At 55.6% G+C, this 16,535-nt stretch overlaps 2 protein-coding genes across 2 annotated transcripts in view; both read right to left on the reverse strand.

Annotated features, from left to right (window-relative positions):
• Nucleotides 1-5,290, reverse strand: part of FAM53B (family with sequence similarity 53 member B) — a 74,893-nt gene extending 69,603 nt beyond the window's left edge. The window contains exon 1 of the mRNA XM_080641988.1: nucleotides 5,174-5,290. The gene's annotated coding sequence lies outside the window, so the exon portion shown is untranslated. The remainder of the gene's footprint in view (nucleotides 1-5,173) is intronic.
• Nucleotides 1-16,535, reverse strand: part of EEF1AKMT2 (EEF1A lysine methyltransferase 2) — a 52,559-nt gene that overhangs the window by 14,451 nt on the left and 21,573 nt on the right. The gene's annotated exons all lie outside the window — the stretch shown is intronic.

Below are 16,535 nucleotides of genomic sequence, written 5' to 3' on the forward strand. Positions count from 1 at the left end.
CTGAGTTACACATGAAAAACCCCAACTAAGGCTGGAGAGCCTCCTCGCAGTCTCTCTGAATGGAAGGTGGAATCTGAATACACGGGGCTGCTTCTCGTGGGCTGCCAGACGTACTCCCCGCCCCCCCAGAGGTCACTGGGAATAATTACATTTTCGTGTGAATCTGTCTTTTGTAAGGACGAAGCAAAACATCTCGGTCTCCCCAGTGGAGGCACTGCCTCTCGTCCTGTGGTCGACACAGAATCCGATCGCTCCTCTTAAAAAAAAAAAAAAAAAAAAAAGGCTACAGGAGCGGGTAAGGGAGAGCGGCGGCTACAATGTCCACGTTTCCCCGCGGTGCTAACAAGACTAAACAAAACTTAGGCCCTGAGACAAAGCAGAACCCGGGCCTCTGTCTGATGGGCACCCCGGCTGAGGGCATGGTGTGTGCAGAGCCAGGTGGACAGGACAGCGCTGCCAGCTTCCCGGCCTGGGGCCAGTTACTGTGCCTCTCTGAGCCTCGGTTTCCCCGGCTGTCACGGCAGGATGGCTGTGATCATTAGAGTGCATGCCATGCCCCTGGCCCAGGGGGGGCCCTCAACGCCCAGGGGGCCCTGCTGCTGTTCTCTGAACAATCTGCGCCCGCTGGCACCCAGCTTTCCCCGGCCCTGAATCTCGGGAACTTAAGAACCACATCACCCCGGGGCAGGGGAGGAGGGGAGAAGAGCCAGAGCAGCAGGAGCCGGCCCGCCCCCCATTTTGGAATCAAACGGGCCGTTTACCAACATGATGGAGTTGACCTCCTAGGAGTGGTCCAGTGGACAAGGTCCCTCCAGGGACAGTGCAGGCCCGAGGGGCACTGTTTCCGAGACTTCCCTGCAGGCCGGCCAAGCTGCCCCCATCCCCCCCCCCAGAGGCAGCCCCCGCTCGCGCAGCCCCCACAGCGGGAGGGGAGGGGTGCCTGTCACACTGCTCCGTAACCCGACGTGATGTGAAATTCGACAAGGTGGACCCTTTGAAATGCAAAATCCTCCGGGCCCTTGCTCTGTGTTTTCATTTTCTCGGGCTCCCGAGGGCTGCTTTCAGACCCACCCGTCAGCGGTTCCCTCTCAATCAACCCCACGCTGAACAAAAAGGGAAGAGGAGAAAGAGGCCGGCGGCTGCAAAGAAGCCTCTGTTTTTTGAAAACGCTCAAGTGTCTCCAGTTGCTGCAGGGAAAACCTTGCCCCGGGCCCAGCCTCCCTGCGTCCCCTCCTCCAAGACCCCCCCCCCCCAGCCAACTTTCCCCTGGAAGGTTTCCTCCCGTCGACCGACCTGGACCTGCAGGCGCTAGCTCTGCTACGACTTTCTAGAGACAAGAATCCGCTGCCCTCTGACCCGCTGCCCTCTGACCCGAGTTCGGGAAGGTCAAGGCAGGCAGCACGGAAACCACAACCCGCAATTTTCGGAGCCCCCACCTCGATCCAAAGCCGTGCGCGCAGGAGGTTTGAATTAAACATCAAAGAAGAAGTTACCTTCACGCGAAGTTGTTTGGCAAAGAAAATGACTCCCCCCGTTAAGAAGAACCCTAGGGGCCGGTAAATTGCTTTTGAATATAGACTTTTCAGTGGCGCGGCCATTAATCATGTTAATGTAAACTGCGCTAAAACAAGCCTTTCCTCCTGGAGGCTCCGGGCACATCAGCGTATCTAAGCCTCTGGGTTTGTTTCCAAAGTTCACATCCCAGCCCGCGAGGGGCCCGCAGTTAATGGAGTCAGCTATTACAGTGCGGCCCCTGACCTTGGCCACAAAAAGGTGGCTCCGCGGGCAGCGAGAACCGAGAACCCTCGTAGCGTCGGCAGGAAGCACACACAGAAGGAGCCGGCCGGCCGGGGAGAGCCGACGGTCTGCAGGGGACTCACTGGGCCAAGTTTGAACAGCCGCTCTCCAGGGACCGTCGGGAGGGCTGGGAGAGGAGCCGGGGGCGAGCCATCGGCATTCCTCCCGGCACCCAAGCCCTCGCCCTCGGGCCGGCTCTGCGGTGGAGGGCGGAGGGCAGGCCGGCAGCTGGACGGAGAGAGAGCGGCGCCCAGCCGGGTGCAACTGCGCGCAGCCCGCCAGCCCCGGCCATGTGCTTCGTGTTGGCAACAAACCGGTTCTTTCACGAGAGGAGACGCTGACAAAAAGGACAGCTGCAGCAAGGGGAGAGGCCAAGAGGCAAAATCCTCGAAAAAGCCCCGACTTGGAGGTTCTCCCCTCGAGTGGGGAAAAAAAAAAAAAAAAAGTCGCCTTCGGGGTTGGCAAGGGCTGATCTATGAAAGCGTCCATCTCCCCGTCTCCACACCCCGGCTGGATCAATTGAAGGGAGCCCTCCACATCTGGTTTCCATCTAAGACCGAAACTTGTATTATCAGCAGATTACACAACAAACCGTGCCTGCCCGTTTCTTTTTATTGCACATCAGAGAGGTGTGTGTGGCGGTGGTAACCATGGGGTTTGTGCTGGGCTGAGCGTTTGCTTATTTCAGTCTTTTTTTTTTTTTTTTAAGGGCAAGAACAACAGGTTTTCTCCATCCAGTAGGAAATTCAGCGAAGTCCCACGGCGGGGAGGAGGCATGAAGGGAACCACCTCACAGTGGCCTCCAGGGCCCACTGCACGGGGAGCAGCGGGGGAGCAGCGGGGGAGAAGGGCCTGCCTTTTTGAAGAGCCAGGCAAAGGTGCGCCCACTTGCTCCGAGGCGGCCTCTGCTGCCCGCTCCCAGGTTTGACACAGGCTCCCGCCTCTCCCTCCGGCCTCCTGCAGGGACGGGGAGCTGGCCTTTTCGGGGCTTCCATCAGGCGCCTGCTCCCTGGACCCACTTAAAGGACACGCAGCCCACTCAGCTCCTACAGAACTGGAGAGATGGAGGGGCCGGGGGACAGCACAGGACACAACAGGGGAAGTCTGAACGGTGTGGACAGAAATAGCCTAAGAAATAACAACAGGGCTTCCCACAAAAGGCCAAGTTAGTGTAGCCACAGGGACACTACGGATCTTCACGCTCTTCCCAAAAGAACTTCACGCGGTTCCGAAATGCTCCATACACACGACGTAGCCCTAAGCTGGAAACCGGAGGGAGAAATAAGCAAAACCGTTCCCTATCAGATCACCGGGATGCGGCACGCCGCCTCGGGTCGGGCAGCCCGCCTCTGCAGCCAGAGCACGGCTCACCTATCTTGTGCGCTGGTCTTCGCCGTTAAAATGACTGCTCACCGGGATCACCTCCTCAGGGGACACAGGAAGGCCTGGGCAACAGTATGTGGACCAGTCTTCAAACCATCTTGCTCTTTGGTGGGGCATTTGGGAGAAAAGCGCAGGTGGGCCCCCCAAGCCTCCCCATTTTGCAGACGGGAACAGGGAGTGCCCTGGCAGCTGGGTCCGCACCCTCGAGGCCTGCACGATGCCTGGCTGCATCCAGACGCCAGCCCGGTGCGGATACAGGGTCAAGGGCTTTGAACCCTGAACTGAAGACCCGAACCTTCTCCCGCTAACCCAGGTCTATCAGCTGGGACAAGCAGCTGTTTTGTTTAGCTAGTTGTCCACCGCTAAGAGGGCTCCCTACAGATCTGCCATTCAGTATCAAAACTGTAACTGACTGAGCCAAGTTACAGCTAAATGGGCACATTAAAGTGAAACCAAAACCGGGCTAAGTCAGGAACAGGGACTGTCAGCCGGTCTGCTAACTCTATCCCTTCCCAAGTCCTCAAACCGGGGGGCAGCTCTGACTCGGGGGTCCGGAATCTGGAGCGAGGGGGGATCCCTCCCAGCCGCGGGACTGCTGGGAGCACAGATGCCAGCATGCGGCTTGCAAGTCTGCGAATGTGGGGTGAGCAGCACAAGACGTGGGCCTGGCTTCCCAGGCCAATAAACAATGCCATCCCAGCTCCTGCAGCAGTCAATAGGAAGCAGCCCTGGTCTCCACCATCCAGTGGCACACACATTTGTTCCTGTTGAACCCCTGTCGGCCCAGCTCTGCCTGCACCCGCTGCGGCAAGGCGAGCGGGGTGGCAGCGGCGGCACGATGCCCTGCCCAGGGTCCCGGCTGGGAACGCATCCCGGGCCACTGGCCCAGCACCGCCACCGGAGACTACAACGTATGGAAGACTCGGGAGTGTGGCCTATAGGAGGCAGAATCCCATTCATCAAATGCTGCAAAGAGCTTTCTTTGTTCCCCATCGTTCCCAGTCTAGTACGTGTTAATGAACCCGGCGCTCAGAGGGGGGCAGCCCGGCTTCGGGGGGCGTCCGGGGGCCAAGGACTCGAGCAAGGCGGCTCGCGCGAGTCACCGGGATCTGCTGCTCTGTCCCCGCGCCACGAGCATTGTTCCCCAAGTCTGCAGGCGGGGGTGGTGAGCTGGGGGGCGCCAGAGAAGCCACTTGGGGCAACGCCAAGCGAGGGCCCTCCCGGACTCTGGGTGTCCTTGCCTCCACCGCCCCGCCCCCACCAAGTGGAACCCCGAGAGGGGAGGTGGACTCCCACGGGTGTGCAAATCAAGGACTGGCAAAAATGTGACCCGACCAGTGCGCCCGTGCCGGAGGCCCTTCTCGCCATGTGCAAGAGCCATGCCGGCGCCCCGCGCTCCGCAAGCCCCATCCGCGGCCCCCCGCCCGGGACTGAACACCTCCTCACCCGCAACGTGACCGCCCCGGTCGGTCCCGCAGCTGTGGAGCCCGCCGCCGCGCGCCCGCATCCCGGGGGTGGCAGACGAAAACTTCCGCGAACAAAAGAGTTGTCTGCAACCGATGCGGGAAGTTCGGGGCGAGCGGGGCCGCCGGGTCCTGGGGCTCGGCGCCGCTGCCGCTGCCGCGACCAGGGCTCAAGTTGAGACGCGGAGAAGGGGACACCCCCCCCCCCCCCGGGCGCAGCCGTTCCCGCGCCCGCCCCGGGGAACGCAGACTTCTCCGCAGGGGCCGGGCTGGCTCGTTCCCCGGCGGCGCTCTGACAAGTCTCATGCCTGCACCCGGGAGCGGCTCAGCACCCCGAGAAACCACCCAGCCCCACACGGAACAAGGCGGAGCAAAAGGAAACCAGCAACATAAAAAAAAAAATCAGAAAGGCAAGCCCTGCACCCGCGAGGACTCCCCCCAGCCGGCAGCCGGGGCGCTCTCGGCAGGAACCTCCGCTCGGGACCGACCCCTCGGCCGCCACCGCCACCGCCCGGCCCGGGGTCGCTTACTGTGCGCGGCCGGGCGCGGACCCTGCGCGGTCGCCGCCGGCACTCGCCGAGTCGTCGGGCTGCCGCCGCACGTCTGCCGCGCGCACGCTCTCCCGCCGGCGCCGAGCGCTTTATACCGAGCGGCTCCCGGGGAGGAAATCGACTTGTCACTTCCTGAACTGTGTGCCACTCGTCCCTTTAACCCGCCCGGCCGCGCCGCCGCCTCCGCGGGGCGCCCGATCGCCGCTGCGAGTGGCTGGGACCCGCGCGGTGCGGGCGCTGCTGGCCGGGCGCTCGGCGGGCGGGTGGCGTGCAGGAGCCGACGGCGTGCGGCGGGGGTGCAGTGCGCGCAGCCGCCGGTGGGCGGGGAGTGGGGGGGTCGCGGCGCGCCGCCAGCGGGGCTAGAGGGCGTCCTGCGAGCCGAGCCGCGCGCCGCCCCCGAGCCCGCGCCTGCCGGGCCCGGGCCGCGGGAAGTGGCACCCCGCAGGAGTCTCCCCTGCCCCCTGCACGAGGCGGGACTGAACCCCGAGCCGCCGCGTGCACTTCAGACGTCCAGCTTCCGGGTTGTGGGGGTTTTGAGGTTTTAAAGAAACGATCTTTTCAGTGGCCGCTGGGGGGCAGGGGAGGGGGTCGTGTGAGTGTTGTCACACTTTGGGAAAAGAACTCCGGGCGTGGATGGAAATAAAGGAATGTGTACTTCAGAAGCCATGCCCCACGTACATGCAACTGGTGGAGGAAGGGTTCGCGTTGCTAGGCAGAGGCGCGTGTTTAGTTCTGTAACTTAGGATGTTGACTTAAGTTCAGGAATGCAGCCCTGATAGAAGACGCGGGTGTTTTCATTGTGCGGCTCACCTGGGGGAGGGGACTGTCCTCCCGGGGAAGAGCCGAGCTTTCCCATCACTCCTGCCTATTAGTGTATGTTATTTTATTGACCTTGTATCCAAAAGGAGATTTTTAAAGAGTTTTTTTTTTTTAAAGAACTCCCTATGCCTGTTTTGTGTTCTCCTTTGCCAAAAAAACAAAACACCTCATTACTTGACATGGATTGTGTCTGAGCCATTTGAATGGTTCTATTCATAAATCAGGAAACTTTTTCTGTTGCTTCTAGGAACATTTAATTGGTTTTAATCCAACGTTTCAATCCCAGTATCAAACATAAATGAACAATTAACTTTTTGAGCTTGTGTGCACTTGGGAAACTATTATATTTCATGGCTATTGCTGAAATATTTCAGTTTCTCATCACACTGGGCCCATTCTTTCTCAGAAAACCATGAGCTAACATCTCCTTTCACACTAACTACATACAGCTCGCTCCAGTCATTTCTGCTCCAAGAGGAACGTGGCCAGCAAAGCAGAGGGGTTTGTAGATGATGTGGGACATAACCCTATGAAAGCCAAAATGAGCTAATAGGCAGAATACTCAGGTACTGCTGTCCTTGTCCATAAACAGCACTTTAAAAAACTAGCGAGGGTCAATTCTGAGGAGCGAGAACCAAGTCTTCCCAGGTTGGACAAAGAAAGGCCCGGGATAATTTGGGAATGCCGCTACATTTCCCTAGCGCCATCTCCTCAGCGTCACCTCGCCTTGGAGGGCTTTAAGGATATAGTTTAATTTACTTTTTATTAGGAGGCCTAGAGTGACTCCTGCTGGCAAGCATTCAGTTTATTCCCGCAATTACCAGTTCATCAGGTCAACTTAACAAACAAAGCGCAGGGTCGAGAGCCGGGAAGCCACCACGGCAGCCCTTCCTCTCGCTGCCGTCAGGGTGACTCGTCCCGCAGAACTCCAGGACGGTGGTCATGGCGGGCCCTTTCCAATCTACAGCAGCCTGATCTCTGGCAGAGACCTCATTTACTGAGAATGTACAAACTACAACACGTGGCTAAGCGGCTGTGCTACCAACCCGTGCACAGCTACTTCTCATTCCAGGGGTCCTCCAACTTTTTAAACAGGGGCCAGTCCACTGTCCCTCAGACCGTTGGAGGGCCAGACTATAGTTTAAAAAAAAACTATGAACAAATTCCTATGCGCACTGCGGGCCCGGGACGAGTCGGCTGCGAAGCAGGACAGGCAGCGGCACCCGGCGGGCCGGATACATGTCCTCGGCGGGCCGGATCAATGTCCTCGGCGGGCCGCATGTGGCCCATGGGCCGTAGTTTGAGGACGCCTGATTAGACTCTCCGAAGGCTAAAGATACAGACGTCAAGGCCTGTGTCACTTAACCTTCCATGCTGTAAGGCTCCACCCACACTCTGTAACAAGTCCTAGAGGTATTAAAACACCCCCACTTTTTAAGAGCTATATTACATAGTTCTTAATTATAAAAACTCTACCCAAAAGGTTGTATATTAGAGTTTTGCTCAATCCAGAAGAATAAATATAAACTCAGTGGGACTCTGGGTTTAAGACAATGTCAGCGGCAACTGGGGGAAGCTGTCTACCTTTGTTCAATCCTGAAAGGCCAAAACCAGATGGATAGCACAGACACCTCAACACACATTCATGGGCCAATTTAGGAATAAATCCGTCAGCAGCAACCAAAAACGATCACCTGTAGCGTTTCCATTGTAACTGACCCCACTGATCGGGTTAAACCACGGAATATCCTGGGAGAGAGAAAATGTGGAGATTATATGCAGTCTCAGTCCGAGACCAAGATGAAACCCAGGGATGGAACCAGCGTCCTGGCTCTCCTGGCCCCCGAGCAGAGCTGCCCGTGGCGGGAGGCTGTGTGCGCGGTGGGCTCCCCGCCGCTCCCCGCTGGGGGTTAGCGTCATTCCCTATGAAGAGCTCCCCCACCCCAAGTTCCAAGCTCTTAAGCAACGAGAGACAAACAGGGTGTATTTTATTAAGAAAGGGTGTGATCAGCTATGACTTGTATCAACAAGCTAATAAAGTATGCACCTAAGCAAGCACTTCTTGCAGAGGAGGGTGAAGGTCGGGCTGTGCCATGCACGAAGGAGTGTCCTTGGGAGCGGGTGGGTGTTTATTCTTGTGCCTTTAAATAAGACACATGATCACCCCAAACTAAGCTCTGAAGTTTGGGTAAGGACCAGTCATCGTTCAGTTTTCCCCATCAAATCTATCTGCACCCATAGTTTTCAAAGAGCGCCCCACTTAAAAACAGGCAGTAGTTTGCTTCTGAGAACAACATATTCTTTCTAGACTAACAGTCAGGGACACAGACATCAAACACGGTGCGCTGTGCACTGGGCCCCGCAGCCGCCGCCAGATGTGTGTTAACTCCTTCATTCAGCCTCCAGAGCCACCGCGCCTTTGTCCCAACCGTTGTATTAAAGGTCAGTCATTCCCATTTCACACGTCCTTTCTGCATCTGAAAAGATCTTTTTGGAAGCAGAGTCTGAACATTTCTTAGAACAGAGCACGAGAAGGCAGACACCCCCAAGTTCACCGGAGGCACTTCCAGGGAGCCTGGCTACTGAAACCAGAGAGCAAAAGAGGCTTCTCTGGAAAAAATGGAAAATCCTGATTACAGACGGAAATCAAAAACCTGTACTTACTATGGTGGCAATTTTCTCATGTGGATTCATTCAAAAAAATAAGTTCTGCCCTTGCCCTAGCCAGTTTGGCACAGTGGGTAGAGCATCAGCCTGCGGACCAAAGGGTCCCGGATTCAGTTCTGGTCAAGGGCACGTACCTCGGTTGCAGGCTCCTCCCCAGCCCAGGCCCAGGTCGGCGTGTGCAGGAGGTAACGAATTGATGTGTTTCTCTCACATCAATGTTTCTCTCAGTCTTTCCCTCTCTTCCACTCTCTCTAAAAATCGGTGGGAAAATATCCTCGGGTGAGGAGGAACAAAAAACAAAACAAAAAGTTCTTTCATTGCTCCCACACCTCTGCTCCAGGTACAACTCACCGCCCGGCCGACATAGCCTGCGTGGCGCGCCGAGCCTTGCGCTTTCCGTTCTGCCTTCATCTTGTGCCCTGAAACCTCCCGGCTGATGCGGAGTTACAGCCCTGGCTGCGGCCTCATATGCGTGTGTGTGTCTGCGTGCGCCTGTGTGTATGTAAACACATATCCCATATGTAGACACACACATTTCATAAAAGGCACTTCTGTTCTTGAAGACAAAGTTACTTTTTGATTCAAGAACCAAATAAAACACATTGATTTTCACTGAATTTAACGAAAATCCTCAGCAGTAAGTTTAAGGATGCCCCTCTAACCCTCTGACACAGAACGGGAGTCGAGAGCAGCCTGAGCGGCCGCTGCTGAATCAGCGCGTGTGAATCTGCGCGGCGCTGTCACACAGTCTAGCGCCACTGAGGCAGGGCGATGCCAGCTGGGCCGGCATTGTGTGCCACGGAGTGGGGCTGTGAGCCACGTCCCGAGCACAAACCCCGGTTCCAAGTTGGCAGGCGCTGAAAGCACAGCGGAGGTCGCGCCTGCGGCTCCCGGAGGACGAGCGCTGGGGAGTGCGCCGCGAAGGGCGAGCACAGCTGACGCCGCGTCCCCGGGGCAGCACGCGGCTGGGTCTGGCCGCGGAGTTAGCATAGCTCCCGGTCAGGTGCTGCAGGACAACACGCCATGAGCACACGGACACCGGAAAGCTCAGGCATGACAAAGAAGCACAAACAGATACAGTGAAGGCTGCTCACTCCCTACATTCAAAGCTCCTGGTATATGTAAAACGTACCAAACTATTTTACTTTGTGTAAAAAATATATTTTTATTGATGTCAGAGAGGCAGGGAGAGGGAGAGAGAGAAACATCCATGATGAGAGAGAACCATGGATTGGCTGCCTCCTGCATGCCCCACACTGGGGATTGAGCCCACAACCCGGGCCTGTGCCCTGACCGGAATCAAACCCGGGACCTTTCAGTCCACAGGCTCAGGCTCTACCCACTGAGCCCCGCCAGCTAAGGCTATTTTACTATTTTAATGCCGAGGTTCAGAGGGATAATTAGTTACTGGCCTTTCCCTAATCTGCTCAGGGTCTTAGCTGATGGAGACTAATTAGTATCACACAACACGGTCACGCCACCAAAATCGTAACTAAAAACACTGCTATACACTGAATTTAACCTGGAACTATTTCAACAGCACACCCAGACTAAATGTTATCTTCAAATGAAAACAATCACAATTTTTTAAAATATATTTTTATTTATTTCAGGAAGGAAAGGGGAAGGGGAGAGAGAGAGAGAGAGAGAGAGAGAGAGAGAGAGAGAGAGAGACATCAGTGATGAGAAAGAATCATCGCACTGGCATTGAGCCCACAACCCGGGCACGTACCCCGACCAGGAATCTAACTGTGACCTCATGGTTCATAGGTCGATGCTCAACCACTGAGCCAAGCCGGATGGGCCAATTGTTTTTTTAAAATACTCTCCAGTCCTGGCCGGTGTGGCTCAGTTGGTTGGGCATTACCCCATGCATGGAAAGGTTGCCAGTTCCATTCCCAGTCAGGGCACATGCCGGGGTGCAGGCTCGATCCCCGGTGGGGAGCATGCAGGAGGCAGCCGGTCCATGGTTCGTTCTGACATTGATGTTTCTCTCTCTCTCTTCCTTTCTCACTAAAAATCCATAAAAACATCTTTAAAATATATATATATTCCTTAGTAGAATTCACATTTAGTATTTGAGACACAAGCCCAAACTTTAACTTTATTTTTCTCTTCTGTCAACTATCTGCCATATAAGTCACTGCCTCCAGCAAAATCTATTTTTACCTCATCCCTAGTGAGATGCTCTAAGCTACTGCTAGCCTGCCTAGCCCCATAAAAATGAAACCGAGCGAACTTCACTCTCATTAGGCAGCGAAGAAACTGTTCAACTAGATGCGGTTGATGATGTCACAGAGTTTCAATTCCCAATTTGAAGGCTGAATCGTTTGGATTTGAAATACCAAGAAGGAAAAATGAGTCTCTGGCTCCACTGGGCAGGACCTGCCTGGGAGCGGCCTGCACCGAACACCTGCCCCGCACATTGCACCGCCCGGGGGCGCGAACCCTCCTCAGTGTCATCCTCCACAGGAACCACAGCCGAACGTTCTGTTTCCCCAGACCCTGCCTTTTGTAAGAGGGACCGGCCTTGCCTATTTGGTAGGTGCGTCCCCTCTACTGACCTGAACCCGGAAGGGATTATTGTGAGTGAGAAGCCCTCTCGCAGCTGGTCTTCACTTTCTTTTTTCTTTTTTTTTTTTTTTAAATATATTTTATTGATATTTCACAGAGAGGAAGGGAGAGAGATAGAGAGCTAGAAACATCGATGAGAGAGAAACATCGATCAGCTGCCTCCTGCACACCTCCCACTGGGGATGTGCCCGCAACCAAGGTACATGCCCTTGACCGGAATCGAACCCGGGACCTTTCAGTCCGCAGGCCGACGCTCTATCCACTGAGCCAAACCGGTATCGGCTGGTCTTCACTTTCACAAGGAACAGCAGCAACAGAAAGGACCACAAGACCAGACGCAGCAGGTCATGCGGCACCGATGGTGGCCGCCCTACCTCCACCCGGCAGTGCCCTGGATGTGCTCTGTCCTCAGGGCGCACACCCTATCGTACTGACCTCATCTCTCTGTTTTCTAAACATTTTTATTGATTTCAGAGAGGAAGGCAGAGGGAGAGGGAGAGAGAGAATCATCAATGATGAGAGGGAATCACTGACTGGCTGCCTCCTACACACACACACACACACACACACACACACACACCCCGACCCCACATTGGGGATCGAGCCCGCAACCTGGGCATGTGCCCCTGACTGCAACCAAACCCGGGACCCTTCAGTCTGCAGGCCGACGCTCTATCCACTGAGCCACACCAGCCGGGGCCTGGCCTCATCTCTATAGAGCTTTTAAATATGGTTCAGAGACGCAAGCTCTTTGAGGTTAGCTAGGCAAAGGGACACTGGTCTGGCCGCACTTCAGTAGTCACATGAAGCACTTCAGGAGTTGAGAGGCAATTCCCTTAACCAACAATGAAACGGTTCCGTGAGCAGATCCGAAGTGCCCTAGACCAGCATGAACAGCTGCTTCACCGGACCTGCCCTACCGTCCTGTGAGCTCCGTATGAACTAAGGTCAAATCAGACAAACCTCTCCAAGTGGTACCCCACATCAGACTTCCAGGTGCCACTGCGCGTGCACTGTCACTCAAACCAGAGCAAAGCAAGGAAACACGACTCACCACGGAAAGCGAACTAGACGCGAGGTGGGACTGAACGCGAAAGCCTTAGCCCGCTGCTCGCGGTGCCGGTAAAGGACCAGACCCAACTCCTCCGCTGCCATTGAACCTGCGCTGCCACGGGGACCTGCGTTCGGTTCCTGTGTGTGATGGCGCTGGAAACGATGACTTGGCATCCAGACCGGAGGAGGAAGGGGACCTCGGCCCTGGCACTTCTTTCCATTCGAGTGCGTCCATGGGGACCTGTCCCCCAGACCTGCGTGCGTTGCTAATCACCACCACGCAGAGGGCAACGCTCTCGCCGCAGGGACCGTGGAGCCTGCGGACACACACGGGGACGCGCACTCTGACCGCCGGGCGCTGGGACTTCTGGTCCTCGCTTGTGTGGTGTGTGTTAACCCTCCTCCCCCGAGGATACTTCTCCAATGGTGTTTAGGGAGCGTGAGAGAGAGAGGGGCAGACAGAGAGGAACATCGATGTGAGAGAAACACGTCAACTGGTTGTCTCCTGCACGCACCCCAACCAGGGCCCGGCCGGGGAGGAGCCTGCAACCGAGGTACATGCCCTTGACCGGGATTGAACCTGGGACCGTCCACAGGCCGAACCTCTATCCACCGAGCAAACCGGCCAGGGCTGGTCCTCACTTCCTAACCAACACAAGGTGCTACAGCACCAGCGCCAACGCGAGGCTCAGGAAGAGACCCCAAGAGCAGGTTCCTGGAGCGCGCTCACTCGCGCCCCCAAGCATCCGGGAGTCAGAGCGGTCTGTGGCCCCCCAGGGGGATGGCCGTGGCCCACAAGCCGAGAGACGAACGAGGCTGCAGGACGAAGCCTCCTCTGCGGGGACCTTGATCTTGGAATTCTCAGTCTCTAGACCTAAAAAACAGATTTCTATTGTTCCAGCCTCCCAGTCTGTGGCAGCCCAACCTAAGGGATGGAGAACGTTAACGATCACTGACTAAAACACGGTTTTAGGGAAAAAACTGAAACCCAGAAAAAGAAAGTGACTTGCCTGGGGTCCAATCACTTTTTCTCCCAATTTTAGTATTAAAAAAATCTCCCTAGCTGGTGGGGCTCAGTGGATGGAGCGGAGCGTCGGCCACAGGCTGCAGGGTCGCAGGCTGGATTCCGGTCAGGGGCCTGCAGCTGGATTGCAGGCTCCTCCCCGGCCCTGGCGGGGCTCCTGCGGGAGGCAGCCATTCGATGTGCTTCTCTCACGTCAATGTTCCTCTCTCTTTCCCGCTCTTCCACTCTCCCTAAAAAAAAAAAAAAAAATCAATGGAAAAATATCTTCGGGAGAGGATTAACAACAACAAAATAATAACAAAATAAATAAATAAAATGAAAAGAACCAAAATAAATTTCAACTTCAGAAAATAACCTGATGTTGTTTTGTTGAAAATTAAATCATTAATCAACCCGTCTTCACAGAATGACCTCTCACTTTCGGCCATTTACAGCCTTTGTCCTGCGGAGGCCCCCGCGGAGGCAGCTCCCACGGGACAGGCCTCTGGGACAGGCAGGCTTCGTTCACAGGGAGGCCCACAACGTGGCACTCTCCTCCCAGTTTAACCCGGCTCGTTATTTTTTAATTAAAATGATAACCACAACCTCCACCGAGTGGCTCAGTGTGTTGGAGCATCGTCCTGTCCACTGAAAGGGTTCAGGTTCAATTCCCAGTCAGGGCACATACCAGGCTGTGGGTTCCACCCCTGATCGGGATGCAGGTGGGAGGCAACGGATCAACGCTTCTCTCTCTCCCTTCCGCTCTCTCAAATCAATAAGAACATACCCTTGGGTGAGGATTTTAAAAAAACAGCCACAACTGGCACGTGCAACTACAAAGCCCTCCGGAATTCTGTCCTCTCTTGAACAAACTATATTATCAACGACTTGACCCAACTGGCCCTCTTCACAGAACCACCGGTTTCCAGGCGGAACCTGCTTACGACTGCTTCTCAACACTCCACACACACCCTTCATTCAAAACCCAGTGTAACCGCACCTCACCGGGTCACCGTGGACCGCCGGGGTTCTATTTATAGCTAAGGCAACGTGGCGTTTTCACTCCCAAGCCCAGGCCTTTCTTCCCAAACCTGCACCCAGCTCTGTCTGCAGGGCAGCCCAGTTTATTTATTAAATTAAAGCCACGTTATGACTTTCCCGTTCAGCGAGGCTCCTTGGTGCGGACCTGGAAAGAAAACGTCATTATTGCTGCTTCAGTGCATCCGCATTTACTGCATCGCCAAAGCCAGCAGCGCAGGGGCTGCGGAAGGGGAGCAGGCCCGGAAGGCGGACTGCTTCCCCCCCGCTCCCTCCCCACCCAGTCCCAGGCTTGAAAATCATCTTAGCGTGCTTCAGCCCAGCATCTTCTTAGCCGGGATGCACTAAAATTAGATGGGAACAAAGGGCTGATATGTTCACGGTAGAGGAGGAGTCAGAGGAAAACGAGAACTGGCAGCACCCCCTTCTACATTTAGCCTTTCCTCCCGACCAGCCCCCGCTCGGGAGCGGGAGGCAGGCGGGCGCAGCGTCAGCCACCCCACAGCGTCCTCTTTTGCTGTCGTCACTGATGACATCATCCTCGCTGATGACAACAGCCGCTCCATCTGTGTGTTAACGAAGAGCCACAAACACGGCTCGCGGTCTCCTGACCCAGCAGGCTTCTCAGATTTCTTTCTTTTAAGCTCCTCGGCTGAGACCCGGGATATGCTAACTGCTGGGTGTTTTTAGGGTAAATTCTTAGGTATTGGGAAAAACAAATGCATTCGATTGGCTTTTCTTAAAAAGCTCTTCAGCACTCGCCATAGATCACTTCCTACAGACTCTCCTGACGCAGGCCTCAATACATGCTAACTTCCCACGTGGAAAACGGCCATTTCTTCAGATGGGCCGTGTGGGAGCGAAGACTGCAGGTTCCGTTTCTACGCCTTCCTCTAACAAACGAGGCCAGCGATTTGCAAGCACTTAAGATACAGTCGCTCTCCTGGATGTCTGTCTGTCTGCCTTACCATGGCCCCAGCAGGACAAGGGCTTCCGGGTGAGTCCCCGGGAAGCGGGCAGGGAGACATCCACGTGGGGACCTGGTCCCACCTTTCCATTGGGTCTCCCCGGCCACAGCCAGGGCCGCATAGTGGCAGCTCGCAGGTCAGCCCCGCACTGTGGTCAGGGCTCAGAACTCGGTGCGGACGACGCGGCTCCCTTTGTGTCTGGCTACGGGAGCCCATGTGGGCGTCTGAGCTGGAAAAGAAGGATCTTTCAACAGCACTCCAGGGATCTTGCTCAGGTCACACGCAGTCACTCATTAGGCTCGGACCCTCGCCGCTCAGAGGCCCACTGTGGAGCGGGGTTTTCAGCACGGAGGGGGCCTGGGGCCTGGGGCCTGGGAATTGGTTGAGTTTCATTTCTATGTCCCTAATACAGGAAGCCATCAATTGACCAAAGAATGTCACACTATTCTTGTACTTTTCTAACCAATTGCATGGCGTGTATGAAGAATAAATTAGCACCCGTTTTCTTGAATGAACTGTTAATAAAACATGCTCATGGGCTCCCCCTTCTCCTCAGGACAACTGTTTCCTGCCCAAGCGAGACATGACAAGGACTTCCCCATTTCCCTGACCAAGCACTGTCCTCCGACCAATCAGGCTGGTCCCCACAGTCAAGCTCAGGGAACGCCCGCCCTCCGGGAAGGTGCCGGGGCCAGCACACCTCCCCCCCCCGCACCCCCAAGCAGAGACGAGCCTGCGCACACCGGCCCCTCTGCTCGGGAGGCGGCGGGCTGTCTCGGGCACACACTGGCTCCCAGGCCACACAGAGGCGCTCCGGCCGGGTCTCCCACGGCACACGCTCACATGTGGCCCGGAAAGCCATGGACTTGTCACGAACTGGTTTTTCCCGTTGTGGCCTACCAGACACACACAGGCACCCGTCAATACATAAAGCAGCGTGGTTTGGGAGAACGTAACTCAGAGTCTATTCACCTAAGCAGGGATACGCTGTTTCTTTACCTATCAACTTAAGAAAAATTATCCCAAAGCCAGAGAAAGGTTAATTACTGATACGAGTTCCTGAAAAATTAAGGTTTCTGGTATCCTCTGCATGACAGTTCCATAGAAATTTGGAAATGAAGAATAGGGGATGGAGACACATTGTCCACACAAAGACTAAGTGTTCGTGTATGCGCACCTCTCCTCCCCCCACCCCACCCCCCCGAAAGCTGCGTGCACG

This window comes from Plecotus auritus, assembly GCF_963455305.1.
Source record: "Plecotus auritus genome assembly, chromosome: 9".
Lineage (NCBI taxonomy): Eukaryota > Metazoa > Chordata > Mammalia > Chiroptera > Vespertilionidae > Plecotus > Plecotus auritus.